Genomic DNA, 20,438 nt, shown 5'->3' with positions numbered 1-20,438 from the left:
CAGGAAGACAAAGAGATAAAGCATGGAAATATGGGATTCTGGGAAGCAAAAAGGGGGAGGTCACTTGCACTGAATGTACAAAATGGATGAAGGGTGGAATCAATAGATTAAAATACCACCTTGCACAAATACCTAGATATGGTGTGGAGGTATGCCCCAAATCAACTCCTGAGATTATTAGAGAGATGAAGGCCCTTCTTGCTGAGAATGACATGCAAAAGGAATAAAGGCAAAAAACAAAAGAAGCCATGGCAATTGCAATGAATCCCACATTGTCCACTTCGGGTCTTGTTGATGTGGCTAAAGTCGCATCGCTGCAACTTTATCCAGCCAACGCAGAATAGAATGATCTCAGCGAGTATCCTATCCTCTCTTGTATAAGGAATCCCTCATGCTGTTTTTAATCGATCAATGGGGACGACCTCAAGGTTTTGATTGTCGGGTCTTGACTACAGGATAGCTCAACGGTCGCTGTGTTTTGCTGGGAATACAAGGGGACTTATGTTTTGCAACAAGCAGGTCTGCTGCGATTTTCGAACTAGGAAATAAAAGCAAAAGAGAAGGGTTCAGGAAGCCTAAGGACAAGGATGATAACAGTTGATGCAGCGGGTAGACATATTTCGATAAACCAGTTCTTGTTTTGCCAAAGACACCCTCACAACTAGACAAGAACGGTGCAAGCTCCAAGGGATGAAGGATTTTCAGACCAGAGACACTCGTTTTAGGCACCCAATTATGATGCAGCCTTAGACGAACACCTGCAGTTGAACTAAGCACAATTTGGGTTCAGACTAACCATGCACGGTGACCTACAATCAACATACCCCCAATGGTATGAACCAGAAATGCATCAAATACCCCTCTACACTTCACCATTAAAATCCATGCACTCTAAAATTAACTAGCTGAAAGAAACCATGCAAACAGAACAAAAACAAACACAATAAACACCATATTCAATGTTCATATATTTGCTTTAGCTGCCATTACAACAATTTCTGCAACATCTCTATGCTACTAAAATTTAACTTTCTACAATCTAGCCTATTCTAACTTCTAAAATCCCACTACAAAACTCTAACTAAAGTCTCTCTCTAACCCTAACACAAGAAAGGCCTCTGCCTTTTATAGATTTTAAATGTCGAACCGGTGGCCAGGATTGACTGCATCCAAGGGTTGCAACCTGCCTTCCAGAAGCTGGCAACTTTAACCCATGCTCACTTAATTCTTAGTTATCCCTTCAACCACAATTCCAACTACCTACAACTGTTTGGCATTAATTCGGTCCTCTTGGTGGTTGGGAATAGTTGTCCACAACTGACTTGTTCCCCCTTTGTTTCAAAATATCTTAAGTGGGGCCCACAAGCAGTTTTACATCTAAACAATTTCAATTTTCCAAACTGAATTTCTGGAATTAAATCCAGTTGTGCATTTCTCGAGAATGCATAATTCGGGTAGCATTCTATGTTCTTTGTCTTTGGTCTTGGTGGTAGACTTCAACTTGTCGTCCAACGAGTTCAGCGACACGCTTCCCAATGCTTGGTTTCGATCTCACATCCCTGCATCTTCTTCTCCAGCTTCGCTCGCGATCAGGGCTCCTTGATGTTTACGGTTGACACCTTAGCTTCTCTCGACGTCGCTTTCCTGCGAACAATCAATTTTAACCCTGAATTAATCAATTTGAAAAATCAATTTAAATTAATTTAACAAACATTAAATGTTAAATGATGTTGGGCTTCGTCTCAATGGAGTTCGGGCTTGAAAAGCTCTTTGTGAGATGTATCTTTTAAATGTCTCTCCTCAAATGTGAACTCCGATTCTGTCTTGATTCGCTCTCTAACTTAGACGAAATTTAGGCCTGAGAGGTGAACTGCGAGATGTTAGTTCAATTTCGAACGCTTCACCTAAAATGTGAGATTTCTTCATATTTTACTTGCCTTTGTTTATGATTTTCGAGCTTGAGAAACCTCTTGGTGCGACTTGACAAGTTTAAAATGCACTCATTTTGAATTTCAGGCCTAAGGGGCCTTTGTGCGATCTTTCCTTTTGAATGATCTTTGACTATAAAAGAAGACCCTCCTTCAATTTAGACCTTTTGAGTCCCTTTTTTGGCCTAAGAGGCAAAAATGCATGTCTTAGTTTTTTTTTCTTCAATTTCGGCTTAGAGGTTCTTAGGGCGAATTCGAAACCTTTTATTCATTTTCGGCCTGTTAACGCCTTTTAACCTTTTCGGCTTATGAAAGGTTTTCGGCCTAGAAGGCTATTTTGTGAACTTGTTATTTAGCCCCCTTTCTCCTTTTCGGGCTATAAGGGGAGAATGCACGAATTTGTTTTATTTTGCAAAACATTTAAAATGTCCGAACTTTGCTTTCAAAAACCTCCCCTCGTATTTTCATTTCAATATGAAATTTTGGCAATTTTATGCAAATTTATAATGAACTGCGCGAGTTTTAAACTTTGGTCGTTTTCGGCACTAGAGGCTCATCTTGTGCGATTTTATTTTAGTGATTCTCAGCCTGGAAGCCGATTTCGACAGGCTTTGTGCATTTCGGCCTCCTTTGCAATTTCGGGTATCTTGCCTAAGGTGCGCGATTTTCACTTTGGTCTCTTCTTTAAAAGAATCCCGAAATTCGGCCATTCAAGCCGAAATGTGCAACTTAGGGTTTGATAACTTTGGCTCAAAGAGTGTTTGCGCGATTTTCATCTTTCATTGCATTTCCGGTCAGATGACCCTCTCTAATCTCGGGTTCTTAGACAATTTTGAGAGTTTTGACATTTTCCTTTTCAGCCTATAGAGGCCGATTTTGAAGACGTTTTAGCGATTTGGAGGTTATGCACGAGTTTCATTATTCGACTTCGGCCTTTAATGGTTTTACGCGAGTTTGGAAATTTTCGGCTTATGAGCCGATTTGGCACGATTTTATGTTTCTACGGCCAATCACAAGAAAATGTGCGACTTTTCTTTTGATGGAGTTCGGGTATATATGTTAAATTTCAGATCAAAGATGTAAGCAAACATAAATGTTAACTGGGTGCTCGTTTAACCACAGGTAACGACTCAGATCTGTTGCCTTCCCAACCGTAGACGATATCTTGTTATCGTCTCCCTCGAGCACATTTCCTATGTAAAGACCTACTTGTCTTGGTATGCTAACGACTCTTCTATTATTCGATCTCCTCTGCTATTTAGTTGGACTGCTCTTGTGTTCAATGAATAATCGAATTGTAGAGTGAATGAGGTCGCACCTCATATATATATACATGAGTGGTACCCTTTCACAAAGGGTCGGCCCTTAAGAACATGACTCATGCATGAATTAAATAAATTCATTTCATATTTAATATAGAAATTGCTTCATCAAGGTCGGCTCATCTAGCAAATATAAAACATAGTGTATTAATAGCTTTGGGATATCTCCCGCTGCTAACCACATACATCAACATTCCCTCTTTAGCTAGGGAGATATCCTTCTTGATATCTACAAGTCACATCACATCATCGTAATGACTGACACAATGACTACACTCATGTGTATGAAAGAAGCTTATCATCTCATTGTGATGTTTTTATCTCATCATGACATTCACCGTGCCTACTCCTAGAGGGTGAATAAACACAATTGTGAAGTCATGGAGTCTCTCACATGACATCCACAATGCCTACTTGCAGAGGGTGGATCCACCATACTTAGAGGGTGGAACAAGGGTTGGAACCTCAAACTTCTTTCATAGAGAAGAATGCACAACAAGGGCTAATACCTCAAACTTCTCTCACAGAGAAGAATGCACAACAAGGGCTGATACCTCAAACTTCTCTCACAGAGAAGAATGCACAACAAGAGCTGATACCTCAAATTTCTCTCACAGAGAAGAATGCATAACAAAGGCTGATACCTCAAACTTCTCTCACAGAGAAGAATTCATTAACCAAAAGATGTGGCTTCCTCTGAAGCTGAAAAGTCAAGCTCCCTCTGAAGCTGAAATGTCAAGCTTCCTCTTAAGCAGATATCAACCTTTTGACCTCTTCGTCCAAGGTTACTTCTGATGAAGTGTCAGACTCCCTCAGATTCTGATATCAACCTTTTGACCTCCTCGTCCAAAGTTGCCTTTGATGGATTGTCAAACTTCCTCTGAATGTTGATTCCTCCTCTTCGAAGAAATGTCTTCAGCTACCAACTCAATCTCATGGCAGCAAGCATCAAGTTCTTCCTTCCTTGAATGCAATCTCTTATGCTTCTTGGTCCGTCGTGAAAGCATTTCAAAGAGATTAATAATAGTTCATCTAGTAAGGCATACATGATTCATTATCAAAGTTATAGCATGAAATACTTATCTCATTTAAATCAGAGTCTCTTCAAGTGTTGTATTTAAGCGCTTTTTAGGTATGCATCAGACCCAGTGAACCTTCACTAGAGATGAATTGAAATGCTCGATATAGTATGAGCCAAGTCCTCGACTATGGTGAATGAGAGTTGACATTGTAACTGCGTAATTACTATTACTTCCCCTTTTTCCATGGGTCCTCTTAAGATCACCTTTGCTCTTGTGTGGTTGTTCAATTTTCAACACAGAGATTCTCTGATTATTAAAGAAAAGATTTTGCTAAGCTTCCAAACCCGAGTTTAAGTTTGCAAAGATTATATGTACATTATATATTCCACAAACAACCACACGTAAATGCACAACAGATCATTCACAGGTATCGCATGTATAAGAACAACATATCACGCACCCATCGTATCAGCCTTCTTCCTTTGGAACATTGAATAAATAACAAGAACTTATGTATCCTGCCACTGGAAGTGCTATTATCAAGGTTGTGACTAATGACAATGGCATAATATCTAGAAGCCTTGGCAAGGAAGCCACAATCGCTCACATGTTGCTCCATGTTACAAACCACAGCATCCTTAGGAATAGATATCAGAGGCAAGATATTCCCCACGGTCAGATTTGCCTTCTTATCGCAGTAATTAAACTGGTTAGTATACATTCCCCATAGTCAAATTTGCCTTCTTATCGCAGTAAATAAATTGGTCAATATACATACCCTCGGCGGTGATGAATAGCTTAGTTTGCTGCTTGTAACGGGAGGGATACCTTAAGTGTGCAGGGCCCTCTCGGAGATGCATGTGGGATTTGAACATGGAGCCTGCTCCCTTCCAACTCTCATAACCGACTGCAAGGAGAAGATAAACGGATCAATGACATTCTTCGATTCATGTTCGTATTTGGTAATTTCGGCACTAGCATAAGATAGTCTTTTATCTCATGGATTGAACACTTCCCATGATCTCATTAACTCGTTCGAGTGTGACTGCATAGCATAGAGTGTGTGACCCTCTATCACTGCAACTGGCGATTGTGCATCATTCGATTCCTCAACATAGTTGAGTCTGATGGCCCACAAATCGGGCAGCAGTGTCCATCTGTTGGATTCCGAGTTGAATGCCTCATCCGAAGTGTGCACGCACGTGCACTATCCATCCTTGTAAGACCCTCCGATTACAACAAGGTTGCCGTCCATAACAATCCGTGTGTAATCGATGTGGGACAATATCATGACGGGTAGGCTTTCTGATTCACCAGATTCCTCCAGATTCTGAAACCCGACATCATCGCTCTGGGTGTTAACATCCTCGCTGCCTACCTCGGGGCCATCGAGTCTGGAGATGGATATGCGCAAAGTCAAGTTCACATATCATGACCATGGCCTACAGTGTTCTTGTCCGTTATAATGACACCTTCCTCCAACTTGCCGAAGTGGGAGAAGAGTGACTTGAGGGACTCGGTGGTGGTAACCCACCCAAGCCCCCACACGAAGAGCTTGCGCTGCGAAGGATATTTTCCCAACATCCTTAGCCGCCACTGCTACTACTACTTCCACTTCCCCCAACCCACCGTTTTCTTCCTCTTTTCGCTTCTTCGCATCCATTATTTCTCCCGCTCGTATTTCTCATGAAGACTTCTATATTTCTTAGGGGATTGGTAGAATGGAGAAATAAAGCCACGACAACCTTGAGGTGGATGATCACTCCAAAGTTCGATTGTATACACATCCGATGATTCCAGTTGTGTGCACCTGTAGAAATATATTGTGTTCTCGTGCTTTCTATCGTTTGCAGATAGTATGAAGTCATCGTGATTGGGGATATGAATTGTTGGCAATGTTTAGGGGTGTCGCTATGACCAACAACCACTTTGATCAAAGTAACCTATGCTGCCCAATGGTTTGGCCCCTTCCCGTTAATAGGGAACCCACACAAATAATCCGCTTCACTATATTATCACCACGATTTCAATATTCTTCGTATTGCAGCGGTCAGTGATAATAATATCAACCATCTCCAAGTTATCGATTTGTCAAGCCATCTCCAGGTTATCGATTTGCCAGACCATCTCCAGGTTATCGATATAAATTTGTCTTTGAATGAAGAATTCACTAATTTGACTTAGACAAATCTGATCACGATCTACTTAACCGTGGCTCTGATACCATGTTAAATTTTAGATCAGAGATGTAAGCAAACATAAATGTTAACTGGGTGCTCGTTTAACCACAGGCAACGACTCAAATCTATTGCCTTCCCAACTGTAGACGATATCTTGTTATCGTCTCCCCCGAGCACATTTCCTATGTAAAGACCTACTTGTCTTGGTATGTTAACGACTCTTCTATTATTCGATCTGCTCTGTTATTTACTTGGAATGCTCTTGTGTTCAATGAATAATCGAATCGTAGAGTGAATGAGGTCGCACCTCATATATATATACATGAGTGGTACCCTTTCACAAAGGGTCGGCCCTTAAGAACATGACTCATGCATGAATTAATTAAATTCATTTCATATTTAATATACAATTTGCTTCATCAAGGTCGGCTCATCTAGCAAATATAAAACATAGTGTATTAATAGCTTTGGGATATCTCCCACTGCTAACCACATACATCAACAATATAGACTAAATCACGCGATTTGATGTCTTTGCTATTTTCGGCTCTGAGAGCCATTTTGAAAGTCGTGGTTTTCGGCCTTAGAGGGTATTTTCGGGTTAAACACCAATTTTGAGAGTTTGATGTTGATTTCCCATTTCGGTCTGAAACGTTATTTTGTGAGCTTCAATTGAATTTTGGCCTTTTGAGCCGATTTTAGAGTTTTGAGTTTGCTATTTGGCCCTAGAGGCCGAATTTGGCTTTAGTGGCATTTACCCCTTTTTGGCCTGTGAGCCGAATTTGAAAGCTTAACGCTTTCAGTCTTTTACCTTCTATTTTGGCCTAATAAGCCGTTTTCCAAGTTTGATTTCTCTGGTGTGCTTTGATCATAGCACAATCATTTATCCCTCTCTCCTAATTGGCAGACTGCAACTACGGGGGTCCCTGTTTGAGGAAAACGGGGTGGGGTGTGCGATATGCACAACAGGTCCCATTGGTCACACTCGTGGTCATAAGTCACTTTCATCTTTTGGTGACAATGAGGGTGTGATATCCCATTTTTTTTTTTTTTTTTTTAGGCCAATAATAATTATCCACAAACGGATAACCCGTTAAGGTTAGAAAGCATAAACTGAAAACTTGCTGGAAAATGCAACCCTTCCACTTTCTGATCACCAAGTGCCCAATGTGGGAAGGTGAGAGCATACGGTGTTGAGGGGATCATTAGCTTCAAATAAATGGAAACAATACAATGCTTGGGCGGCAAGCCAGCCCCTTCCGCTTATCTAGCGGGAATGCAAGAACTTGGCGGTGAACCAGCCAAGAGAAACATACAGAGGCACAAATCACTCAACCGCCATATTTCAGTGGGAGGACTGGAATTACAAAACAATCTCAACTCAATCGCTTATGCAGCGAGAGGACCATTACACTCGGACATCACTCAACCACTTATGCAGTGGGAGGACTGAATTACAATTTACTTGAAAATAGGCTGCAAGCCAGCCTCTTCCACTTTTCAGCGGGGTGAGAGTTACGAGCCAGAATTGGTTAGTAGTACTACTACTTAACCTTACAATAATCAAGATAATGTGAGAAGATAGTAATGCTGAATATCCAAATAAGAACATGAAATTTCTGCTAACATCAAAATCTGTAGGCTGGAATTGCAAAACCAACAGCCTATGGATTCACTAAAACGCTCATAACTCTCTCATTACTCACCCAATTCACCCAAAATATGTTCTAAACAATTGCTATACCCGCTACAATGAAAACAATCCCAAGGAAAGCCATCGAAACACCCATATTTATTTTGCATGCTTCCCAATGCATTCACAAAACCCAACACCTAACCTGAGAAGTTTGATTTTCAATATAAAAATCCACACTCAAAATAAGATGCTAAAAACTTACAATATGCATCGCCAGTGGTAGGAAGGAAGGATGAGCCGGTACCTAGAATGATGGAATTGCCTGGCCAAGTGGTGTGAGCAAAATACACTTTCAGCAGTCCCACGACCAGCAACCAGAAAACACTCCAATCTCAAATAAAACACTCCACAATCTGCAACTCACTCACCAACAGCACTGGGAATACATGGACACAGCTAGGTACTATCTTGCAAGTACGAAACTGAGACTTAGCTAGGAAGCCACACTTCGAAGCTCAGATTTTCAATCGCCAATTCGGCAACATAATGATGTAAATTGATTTGATGCCACAAAATGTAGCCCAAGGCTCTTATTTATACCTTCAACTCCCCAAAACCAAATGCAAATGCACACAAATTCGCCCAAATTCACTTTTTTCATTTGCATTTCCTTTACCCAAGGATGGTGCCATACTTAGACAAGAAATCATGCCAAGTAAGTTAAGGACCACAACTTGACTTAGTAAACATGTGAGGTGAAATAAAATAATATCTCCATTATCAATTTGATTTCCCTTTCTAGACATAAAATTCGCCTAGCACTTAGGAGATATTATGCGCCATTTCCAAAGTCAATAAATCAGTAGTAAAAATAATCAAATTAATTAAATATTAAACCTTAATATCACTTATGACTCCAATACTGATTATTGTCAAAACCAGAATGAAGCTGAGCCAGGAAGACCACTGAACTGTTGCAGGATCAGGACCCTGTCCACTGCCAAAAATAGAAATATGCCATACTGCCACTTACTAAAAATAGTAAGTCATAAACTACTGCTCCGAAAAGCATGATCTTTGCGCCCAATGACAGAGCATGGAGAGCTCAGTAGGACAGTATCACCAAAATGACCAACCCCTGACTTACTAAAAATAGTAAATTCTCGCCTCATCAATGCTTGACCCTCATTTTTCATTCCATCTAGCCTACGGGTCTCAGGAATAGGCTAATGGACCACTGGAAGGACATCAACGAGAAGGGGACATTACAAAGGGTGAGGCTAGTGGCACTCCTATTAGATCAGACCCTAATTTTTTTGTACCACACAATGTTTCAAGTGCACAACCTTCACTTGAAGGTACAGGATGGAATAAAGAGAAGCATGAACAAGCAAAGATAGTAGCATCAAACTTTTAGTTTTACAATAATCTACCTTTCAATGTAGCAAACAACGTGTATTGGGAAGGTTTGGTTAATGCATTAACAATTGCGGGTAAGGGGTTTAAGGCCCCAACAGGTCATGACTTCAGTGGGCCATTGCTAGAGAAAGTTGTAAAAAATACACAAGTTGTGGTTGATGATCAGAAAAAGTATTGGAAGAGAAAAGGATGCAACATTTTATCTGATGGATGGACAGATGGACGGAATAGGACTCTTCTCAACTTCTTGGTGGCTTCAAATTGTGCAATGGTATTCCTAAAGTCTATTGATGCCTCAAATGAAATAAAAAATTCAGAGACTTTGTGTAATCTATTGGATGGGGTGGTTCGGGAAGTTGGAGTTGAGAATGTTGTCCAAATTATCACGGACAACGCAACTGCATATGTATCTGCAGGTAGAATGCTTATGGAGAGGCATCCTACGATTACATGGAGTCCTTGTGCTGCACATTGCTTGGACTTGATGCTAGATGACATTGGGAAGATTGGATGGGTGAAAAAGGTGGTTGAAGATGCAAGAAGTGTCTCCAAATTCATCTACAACCATACTTGGGTGCTTGCTTTGATGAGAAAACACACAAATGGCAAGGACCTTGTGCGGCCTGGAGTGACACGATTTGCTAGCCACTTCATCACTTTGTAGAGCATTCTTAGTGCCATTCCTCATCTTAAGCAGATGTTTGTGTCTGATGCTTGGTTGGTGTCTGCATACTCCAAAAGACCTGAAGCAGAGAAGATTGTGAGCATTGTTTTTGATGAAGGGTTCACCAAAAGTGGAGAGGAGTTGACTGCGGTAAGTAACAAACACAAAAGTAAACTTTATACAATCTTGTCTATTTGCTGATTTTATTTTTAGGGGTTAATTTTGTACTAATTGAAAATGTGTTTTCATTTTTTTTGGTGACAAAACCTTTGGTAAGGGTTCTTCGTATGGTGGATGGAGAGGACATGCCAATGGGTTTCATTTATGAGGCCATGGATAGGGCCAAAGAGGCCATTTCACATTACTATCGTGGAAATACAAGAAAATGTGAAATCCTTTGGCGCATCATTGATCGTAGGTGGACAAACCAACTCCACCAACCGATACATGCCTTCGCCTACTTTTTGAACCCGAAATTCTACTTCTTTGATTCATTTAGGGTTGCTGAGGAGGTCATGGCAGGTGTTATTGCATGCATTGATAAGATGGCACCTGATCTTGAGTTGAGAGACAGGGTTCTTGATGAGCTGGAGGTGAGATTTGACATTTGCAATTGCTCTTTCTTTATTTATGAATTCGGAAATGTTCATTATTGAATTTGAGTTTGACACTTTGACTATCTATTTATGAATTTGGAAATGTTCATTGTTCAAGATCTACAAGAGTGCAGAGGGGAGACTCTTCTCATCACAACTAGCAATTGATAGGAAAGGACAACAACAACAACCAGGTAAAAAATTTAGTAACTTAGTTCAATATTGCAAGAAAAAAACTACAAACTTGATTGTTACATTCTTTTCTCAATTCTAATATTTCTAAATGTTTTTTGTAGATTTATGGTGGGAGAATTATGGTGCTGGCACGCCTAATCTTCAAAAGATAGCCGTTTGTGTTTTGTCTTAGCCATGCAGTGCTTCTGGGTGTGAACGAAATTGGAGTGTATTTGAGAGCATTCACACAAAGAAGAGAAATAGATTGACACAAAAATGGCTCAATGATCTTGTCTTTGTTCAGTACAACCTTCGCCTTCGAGTTAGATAGGTGGAGGGTGTTTCACATGAGGCCATTGACTTGGATGAAATTGATCCATATGGTGATTGGACCGTGAATGAACAAAATGATGGTGACGATGTCCTCCTTACCGAAGAAGAAATTGCAGAAATAGAGAGAGGAGCAACACAAGAAGCAGAAGGAGCAAGATTGGATGAAATGGAGGATGAAGATGAGGACTTTGACTTTGAAGAAGAATCATCTCACCATTTAGATACCACAACACCCACTACTACTACTTCTAGCTTAAGGCTTGAAAAATTGAGCTATATTAGGAGAAATACAAAGAGGAAGATGTAGTCTTCTCTTTAGTTTGTTCATTGTTGTTTTTCACATTTGGAGTTGGACATATCATTATATGTAATTTTGTAAACATTTATAAACTTATGCTGCTATTATACATTTTTGAGTTGAAACTATGAGTATGAATGATGAAATTTCAAATATTGCGTGTTTGTAGATCATATGGCATGTGTAATGTTTCAATTATGGCTCTTATGTTCTCTTAATACATTAATTTCTTTATGTTTTTTTTGTAAAACTACGGTTTTTTTTTTGTCGAGTCCTTGCCGAGTCTTTCACAAGTGCGAGTCCGAGTCCAAATTTTTGGTTTGCCAAGTTTTAAAACTGAACTATTCAACCTCTCCAAATCAATGATCAAACAAGAATCACAGGTCTAATCTCAGCCATTGCAAAAGGAACAAATGAATCAGCAAGTCATTACTGTCACCGGTATGCTGTATCATTTCAATACTATTTACATTTATAGTATATGCGAGATTCTTTTAGGAAGAATATCACATTTAAGATATGACAAACTAATATACATCAGACTCAACAAATAAATTAGTTTAACAATAGTTCTTGGAGTATTGCTTAGTATCATAAAGAATAAAGCATCTTAGAAATATTATATTAGAACTTTATCATTATCATTGTAGCATACTTGGTAGCATCATAATATTATCAGCACCTCAAAATTTTAAGGATATGATAGAAGTTATGTTTAGTAGTAATTCATCTTGGAGTGTGAGGTATGAATTATAATGAATTGGTGACGAGGGGCTCGTAAGTAGGCCGTTCTAGAATGTCCAAAGTGGCATCTAGAACCTTGAGGGCCCTTACACAGAGGAGTTGGAACCCGGTTACATTCTCTACCTAGCCCCACAAGACATGGTTATTTTGGGAGAAATAGATTTGAGGGGTAAGCAAGCAAGAACCATCAAGTGAAGCAAGAAAGTTGTAGAAGGCAACTTAGAAATGGTTCCAAGAAAACCCTTCCTATCTCTTTCCCCCACTCTTGTGTTGTAATATTAGTACTTGGCTATAAGTTGAATCATAGTTTAAGGACTCTTCAGACTCGTGAGTCTATTGGTGGGTCGAGTTGACTCGCCACGGACTTGCAAGTTGAGTCTGGGAGTCTTGGACGCAGACTCCCGAGTTTGTGACAAGGACTCGGGTGAGCCTAACGTTGGGACTCGCGAATCCTGAGAAAAGACTCTTGTCGCAGGTTTAGTCCAACATTAAAACTTTTTTTTTTAAAAACTTTTTCATTCATTTGACATTTGTTATTGCTCAAAATAGGTCTATAGGGTTTGAAGAAGGAGACGAAACAAGATCAAAACAACAAAAGAGATCTAGGTAGGATTTTTCTTCTCTTTTTTTTTCATTTCCATCTTTTGAAAATCACAGAAATCTTGGAAAACAAGGGGATATGTTGGTAAAAAAATTTCTATTTCCCTTCCTAATTTATTTCCTTATATCTTTTTCTTGTTTTTGAATACTATTTTTTTTAAATGATTCATTATCATTTTTTTTGTTGATTTTCCACAAAACCCTGCTGATTTTATTTTTTTTCATGTTAAAACAGCAATGGCAAGTTCAACTCCAAGGGCAACCCGCCCAAGAAGACAAAAAGACAAAGCATGGAAGTATGGTATATTGGGAAGCAAAAAGGGAGAGGCCACTTGTACCGAATGTGGCAAGTGGATGACAGGTAGAATTAATAGATTGAAATACCACCTTGCAAAAATACCTAGACAAAATGTGGAGGCATGGCTCAAAACAACTCTGCAGTTAATTAGAGAGATGAAGGCCCTTCTTGCTAGTATGATATGAAAAAAGAGGAAAGACAAAAAATGAGCAGCTGCAGTGAATCTCACACTATCCACTTTGGGTCCCATTGGTCACAAAAGTCCAAGTTTTCGTCAAGTGCATTCAACTTTTGGTGACAATGAGGGTGAGGCTAGTGAGGCTCCTCTTAGATCAGACCCTAATTACTTTGTTCCATGCAATGTTCCAAGAGCATAACCTTCACTTGAAGGTACGAGATGGAATAGAGAGAAAAATGAGCAAGCAAGGATAGCGGCAGCAAACTTTTGGTATTACAATAATTTGCCTTTCAATGCGGTGAACAACACGTATTGGGAAGGTTTGGTTAATGCATTTATAGTTGTAGGCAAGGGGTTTAAGGCCCCAATAGGTAGAGACTTCAATGGGCTATTGCTAGAGAAAGCCGTAAAAAATACACAAGTTGTGGTTGATGATCAAAAAAGATTTTGGAGGAGAAAAGGATGCAGCATTTTATCAGATGGATGGATAGATGGACAGAATAAGACTCTCCTCAACTTCTTGGTGGCTTCTAATGGTGCAATGGTATTCCTAAAGTCTATCGATGCCTTAGATGAAATAAAAAATGTAGAAACTTTGTGTAATCTATTAGATAGGGTGATTGAGGAAGTTGGAGTTGAGAATGTTGTCCACATTATTACAGACAACGCAGTTGCATGTGTAGAATGCTTATGGAGAGGTATCCTACAATTACATGGAGTCCTTGTGCTGCACATTGCTTTGACTTCCTGTTAGAGGACATTGGGAAGATTGGATGGGTAAAAAGGGTGGTTGAAGATGCAAAAAATGTCACTAAATTCATCTAAAACCATACTTGGGTCCTTTTTTTGACTAGAAAACACACAAATGGCAAGGACCTTGTGCGACCAGGAGTGACATGATTTGCTAGCCACTTCCTCACTTTGGAGAGCATTCTTGTTGCCATTCCTCATCTTAAGCAAATGTTTGTGTTTGATGCTTGGTTGGAGTATGCATACTCCAAAAGAGCTGAAGCAGAGAAGATTGTAAGCATTGTTTTGGATGATGGGTTCACCAAAAGTGAAGAGGAGTTGATTGGGGTAAGTAACAAACACAAACGTAAACTTTATACAAGATAATCTATTTGCTGTATTTTTTTGAGGGGTTAATTTCTACTACTTTAAAATTTGTTTTCATTTTTTTGGGGTGTCAGAATCTTTGGTAAGGGTTCTTCGTATGGTGGATGGAGAGGGCATGCCAATGGGTTTCATTTATGAGGCCATGGAATAGGGCCAAAGAGGCCATTTCACATTACTATGGTAGAAATACAAGAAAATGTGAAATCCTTTTGCGCATCATTGATCATAGGTGGACAAACCAACTCCACCAACCGATACATGCCTTTGCCTACTTCTTGAACCCAAAATTCTACTTTTCTGATTCATTTAGGGTTGATGAGGAGGTCATGGGAGGCGTTGTTGCATGCATAGATAAGATGGCACTCAATCCTGAGTTGATAGACAAGATTCTTGATGAGTTGGAGGTGAGATTTGACATTTACTATATCTTTATTTATGAATTTGGAAATGTTCATTGTTGAATTTGATTATTTATATATGAATTTGGAAATGTTCCTTGTTCAAGATCTACAAGGGTGGAGAGGGGAGATTCTTCTCTTCACAACAAACAATTGATAGGAGAGGAAAACAACAACCAAGTAAAAAATTTAGTTCAATACTACAAGAAAAAAACTAGAAACTTGATTGTTACATTTTTTACTCAATTCTAGTATTTCTAAATGATTTTTTGTAGATTTATGGTGGGAGAATTATGGTGTTGGCATGCCTAATCTTCAAAAGATAGCCATTCATGTTTTGTCCTAGCCATGTAGTGCTTCTGGGTGTGAACGGAATTGGAGTTTATTGGAGAGCATTCACACAAAGAAGAGAAGGTTGACCCTGAAGCGCCTCAATGATCTTGTCTTTGTTCGATACAACCTTTGCCTTCACACTAGAAAAGTGGAGGGTGTCTCACATGAGACCATTGACTTGGATGAAATTGATCTATATGGTGATTGGACCATCAATGAACAAAATGATGGTGATGATGTCCTCCTTACTAAAGAAGATCTTGTAGAAATAGAGAGAGGAGCAACACAAGAAGGAAAAACAGTGGGATTGGATGAAATGGAGGAGGACGAAGATGAGGACTTTGATTTTGAAGAAGAATCATCTCACCATTTAGATACCTTAGCACCTACTACTACTAGCTCAAGGCTTGAAAAATTGAGGTATGTTAGGAGAGGAAAGAGGAAGATGTAGTCTTCTCTTTAGTTTGTTGTTTTTCACATTTGGACATATCATTATATGTAATTTTGTAAACATTTATAGCTGCCGTTATACATTTTAAAGTTTGAAATTATGAGTATGAATGATGAAATTTCAAATATTGAGTGTTTGGAGATCATATGCCATGTGTAATGTTTCAATTATGGCTCTTATGTTCTCTAAATGCATTGATTTTTTAAATTTTTTTTTGTAAAACTACGGTTTTCTTTTTTGCCGAGTCCTTGCTAATTCCTTTCCCGAGTTTTGGCCGAGTCCAAGTCCAATTTTTGGGCTACCGAGTCTACGACAAGTCCGAGTTTTTGAACTTGGAGTCGAATAAGGCCTGCGGTGGAATAGGCATATGTTACATCATACAAAGGCAATGGAAAATTCTTGCGGTGGAATGGGCATGTGTTACATCATACAAAGGTACTTCTTTTGGATTAGTTGCTCCAAGAGATGGATCGGGTCCTAGATGGACGTTCCCGCCTCTTGTGGGCCAAGTGAACCTTTGTCTACTTCGTGTATGCTCTGTGTCTTCATGCATTCATGTGTATACTTTGTGTAAGTTCCGTGTTTGATCTAGAATATGAGAACAATAAGAGTAAACCAAAAAAATATAAATTTATTGAAGACCATAATAGTAATGTAAGGAAGTACAAGGAGGGAGGACGGTGATGAGGTCTCCTCTAGGTATGCCACCTCATGGTAGTTGACTGATGGTCCCATGAGGCCAAGGGTGTGTAGACAAAGCCTACCACTCTTGGGCTTAGAGAGGAAGGACGCTCAAGACACTCTATTGTATCTTTCCAAACTCTATCATGGTTGATTATTGAGGGAATTCCAACCACAAGATAAGGAAGGTTATAAAATGTAATGGAGTAATGAGGGACTCGGAAGTAGGCCACTTTAGGATGACCAAAGTGGCATCTCAAACTTGGAGGGCCCTTACATGGAGGAGTCAAGGAACCCGGTTACATTCACTACCCATTCCCCACAAGACATGATAACATGGGAGAAATGGACTTGATAGGCAAGCAAGTGTGAGCCGCCAAGTGGAGCAAGAAGGCTGTAGAAGGTGACCTCTCTTGGTCTTGGTGTAGAAATGGCTCCAAGCAAACTTTCATGTCTCTTTTTCTCCAACTCTTATGTATTATAATTTTAAGTATTTTGTCTAACCCTAAAAATAAGATGAATATGTATTTGTATTTGTTGTTATGTTTTATATGCATGATCTAGATGCAAAAATTCATTTTGTTTAGAAAGTTGTTGATTGGATCTCAATCAGAGTTTGATTCTATGGTTGAACCAAATTTTCTCATTGGTCAAGATGAGGCCAGCCATGTCATCTATTTCGGTTGGAGGAAGGATCATTAGATTGCTAAAATCAGAATCTACATGATGGTACACGAGTAAGGACGATCTAGAATTCAATTTTCAGTTGGAGCTCAAAGGTTGATCATGAATATAGGTTTAAGATCCTCAAAAGAAATCCATGTAAAGAATACATGCAGCATTGGATGACCCGCTTCATAGATAAGCATTACAAGATCGTTACTAATTACATTAAGAACCATTGATTTACATGGTGAATGAATTGCATAATAAGATCAAAGGCACACACATGAAGCAATGAATATTTGTCGAAACAGTCTACATATTTACTTGGGATCTAGGAATCATAGTTTGAGAATGCTTGTGGGCAACCATTTTCCAAGAGGGGGACACTGTAATGTCCCTGTTCCGGAGCTGAAGACAAATGATTATTTATGTTTTATTTAAATATTTAAACTTATCAGTCATACTCTTATGTATATATGGGGACATTACACTCTGCTAGCAAGGATCGGGAATCAAAGTAGTCCAATTTATATCTAAAGCTTTCATTAACGAAGATGATAAAATATTGACATATCCTAGTGCAGCAACAAATTAAATGTCTCATGGCTATGGAAGAGCATTGATATTAGTTGGTACTGACTAATGTTGTGCAGAAAATATTTCACGAAGCCGGACCTGAATATTTGTCATTATTGATAAAACACGGAAATCATTGCTAAAAGATAGACTGCAAATTATGGGGATTGTTGACTATTGTTGAATCCATCAGATCGATAATCATCTGCATACGTTGTTATTGAATCAATCTCCTATCGTATTCAGATCGGGTCTCCAATATATCTTAATTCAAACATATTGACATTCAAAGGAAACGGTATAAATTAATTACTTGATGAACGTCCAAGGAGATGAATTGGTCAAGAAGAGGATTTGGAAGATGAATCTAGTAATACAGGCCATCGATATTATAATGACAAGTCAACAATCGATAAGCATGATTAAAAGGATTTAAACAGTCATTGGCTACAAAAAGGCTTTGACCGAACACAATAATATTATCATTATAAAAGCCTCAGTCAATGCAATCAAATATATCACAAAGTAGAGCAATTAAATCTTCAAGAGGTGCATGCTGAAAGACAATCGATAAAGATTTAGCAAATACCAGGTATTGCTTCCTTAAAAGATGATTAATTATCCATTAAGAGACAGCAAATATTGAATGACAAGACATGACTCTTTAAGTTTACAAGATGTACAATGGATATCCAATCCATTCTATAAGATCATCAAACTTGGAAACTTTTTACTTTTTTATCTTAATTGGATCTGCTCTGGTGAGCATCTTGCCAAATTGGCACAGCGGTGGCATAAGTATAAAGATTACACATCAGGGAAGGCCATTACATTGCATATTACCAATTCAGAATTCAGAAAAAGCAATTCCACATTGCAAGTTATTAAAAAGATAAATCAGATATAGCAATCAGATCATTGCTCCTAGTGAGCAATGCTGTAGACACAATATTTGGTGCACAATCTTATCGATTTCCAAATCTGAGACAGCCCCTCTAAGTTGCGAATATATTGGTTGTCATCAGAGTGAAAGCAACTATATCACCATTTCTTGATATCAAAGTTAGTGCATGCTTATATCATTTGAAGATCAAACATAGCATTTTATTATCAATATCAAACACTAAGTGATTATACTACTAGCAAACTTCAGAATTGTTAAATCAGAGAAAGCAAGGTTTACCCTATCAATTGCAGATTGGAGTATAGCAGAATTTATCATTGCATAAGCCCCATTATCAAATCAGAGAAAGCTATCAAGATAAGTTCTATCTTTCAAACTATTCTTAGAATTTTAAGTTAAATATCATAATAAAATGTCTTCAGATTTAAAGAAATTATATTTATAAATGTATTACAATTTTCATCTTAAGTTGGAATTGTCATCTCAGGTGTAAATTAAGGTAAATCCTAAAAGGGGACATTACAAAGATGCTCAAGGTTAATGTTAAGATGCTCAAGGTTAATGTTGAGATCTTCTTGTATTTTCTCTATACACTATTGATGGTTGTAATAGCCATCCTCTTCATCAAGTGCAATGAGTTCTAGCTAATGTTGGTTTTCAGAGTTGTTCTACTTGTATTGGTAGATATTGTTTCTATTGGATGTAATGTTGTGTAGATTTGCATGTTGGTGAGTTTTTGTTTGACACTGTAAGCTCATGCCATGATGATTCCTACAAGTGAGTTTAATTGGGCTTGGGTAACTAATACATCTCAGGAATTGGAGAATAACCTCTGGGATCTAGGTTTGACATATGCTAAGAATATTTTAATGAAATACATATTTGGAGGATGTGAGGAATATAGATTATGTCCAAACAAAGTGGCGGGCTGGCTCATGTCAGGTTGATCAAAATGTATGCACCTAGAGCTGAGATAAAGGTAAAAGGCCCTTCTTATTATATACTCAAAGGATAACAGGAAGGTATTAAGTGGGCAAAGTGGGTAAGTGTAGATTGATGAAAGCATGCATAAAAAAAAATAAAAAATATGCATGGAAGTAAATAACAATCAAAATATAGAGACAACGAGAACAAGAGAAGGCAAAAAGGAACTTAGCTGTGGTGGACTTGACACTCCAAAATTGTAGATATTCATCTGATGAATATCCATAACTAGTCTCCGAGTCTTATTTGTGCTTGGGTGTTCTTTCAGTTTAAGTCCCTTTGCTTGCTTAATGGGATCTAGTGAGCCATTTGTAGAATTTCTATAAGGTGAAAAAGGAATGCAAATTAGTCCTTTTCTGATTCTAGAAATAGATTTTAGACTAAATATATACAGTGTGAAATCTTAGACCAAAATTCCTAAAGGCTGATGGTACTAGCTGGGCTTGTGCAGTTATATTTTAATTAATAGCAAATAGAACTATATTGTCGAAGGCAGCTGTAGCTCTAGGGACCTAAATGAGCTATAAGGGTTAAGGAAAGACAAAAGAGAAGTTAAGATGAGAATGTAGATAGTAATGTATATGGAATCTGGACATCCAAGTGTTAGATGTAGGGACCTAAAGCATGCTAAGGGGACCTAATAATGATTATGGTGACATTATTGCTCTGGCCAAATCCACCCCAATTTGAAGTTATATCAATGATGGGAGCTGGAGGCACAACGCACAAACAAGCCCTTGACAAAAAAAATTGTTTGTAAAGCATTTATTAGAGTGTATGCAGTTTTTTATGTTCTAGGCTCTTGTTGTTTGTGTTTCTTATTTCTTGGAAGCTTGTGTTATGGGTGCTAACCATAGTGTTTGGAGTTCTCCGTTGGAGGTTGTGATATAGCATACCAATGTGAATAGTGTATTACCATGAATTGGGCTTGGCAAAA

The 20,438-nt window shown here is 38.6% G+C and overlaps 1 protein-coding gene and 1 long non-coding RNA gene across 2 annotated transcripts in view; both read left to right on the top strand.

Moving 5' to 3' along the window:
- The window catches only part of LOC131078919 (peroxisomal membrane protein PMP22), an 84,799-nt gene that overhangs the window by 63,206 nt on the left and 1,155 nt on the right, over positions 1-20,438 (top strand). The gene's annotated exons all lie outside the window — the stretch shown is intronic.
- LOC131078927 (uncharacterized) lies at positions 3,544-11,668 on the top strand. The gene is made up of 3 exons (XR_009113887.2): positions 3,544-10,764; positions 10,886-10,961; positions 11,064-11,668. It is a non-coding gene; the product is annotated as an uncharacterized LOC131078927 (long non-coding RNA).

Source organism: Cryptomeria japonica, chromosome 8 (assembly GCF_030272615.1).
Source record: "Cryptomeria japonica chromosome 8, Sugi_1.0, whole genome shotgun sequence".
Taxonomy (NCBI): Eukaryota; Viridiplantae; Streptophyta; class Pinopsida; order Cupressales; family Cupressaceae; genus Cryptomeria; species Cryptomeria japonica.
This window is presented reverse-complemented; position numbering and strand designations above follow the sequence as displayed.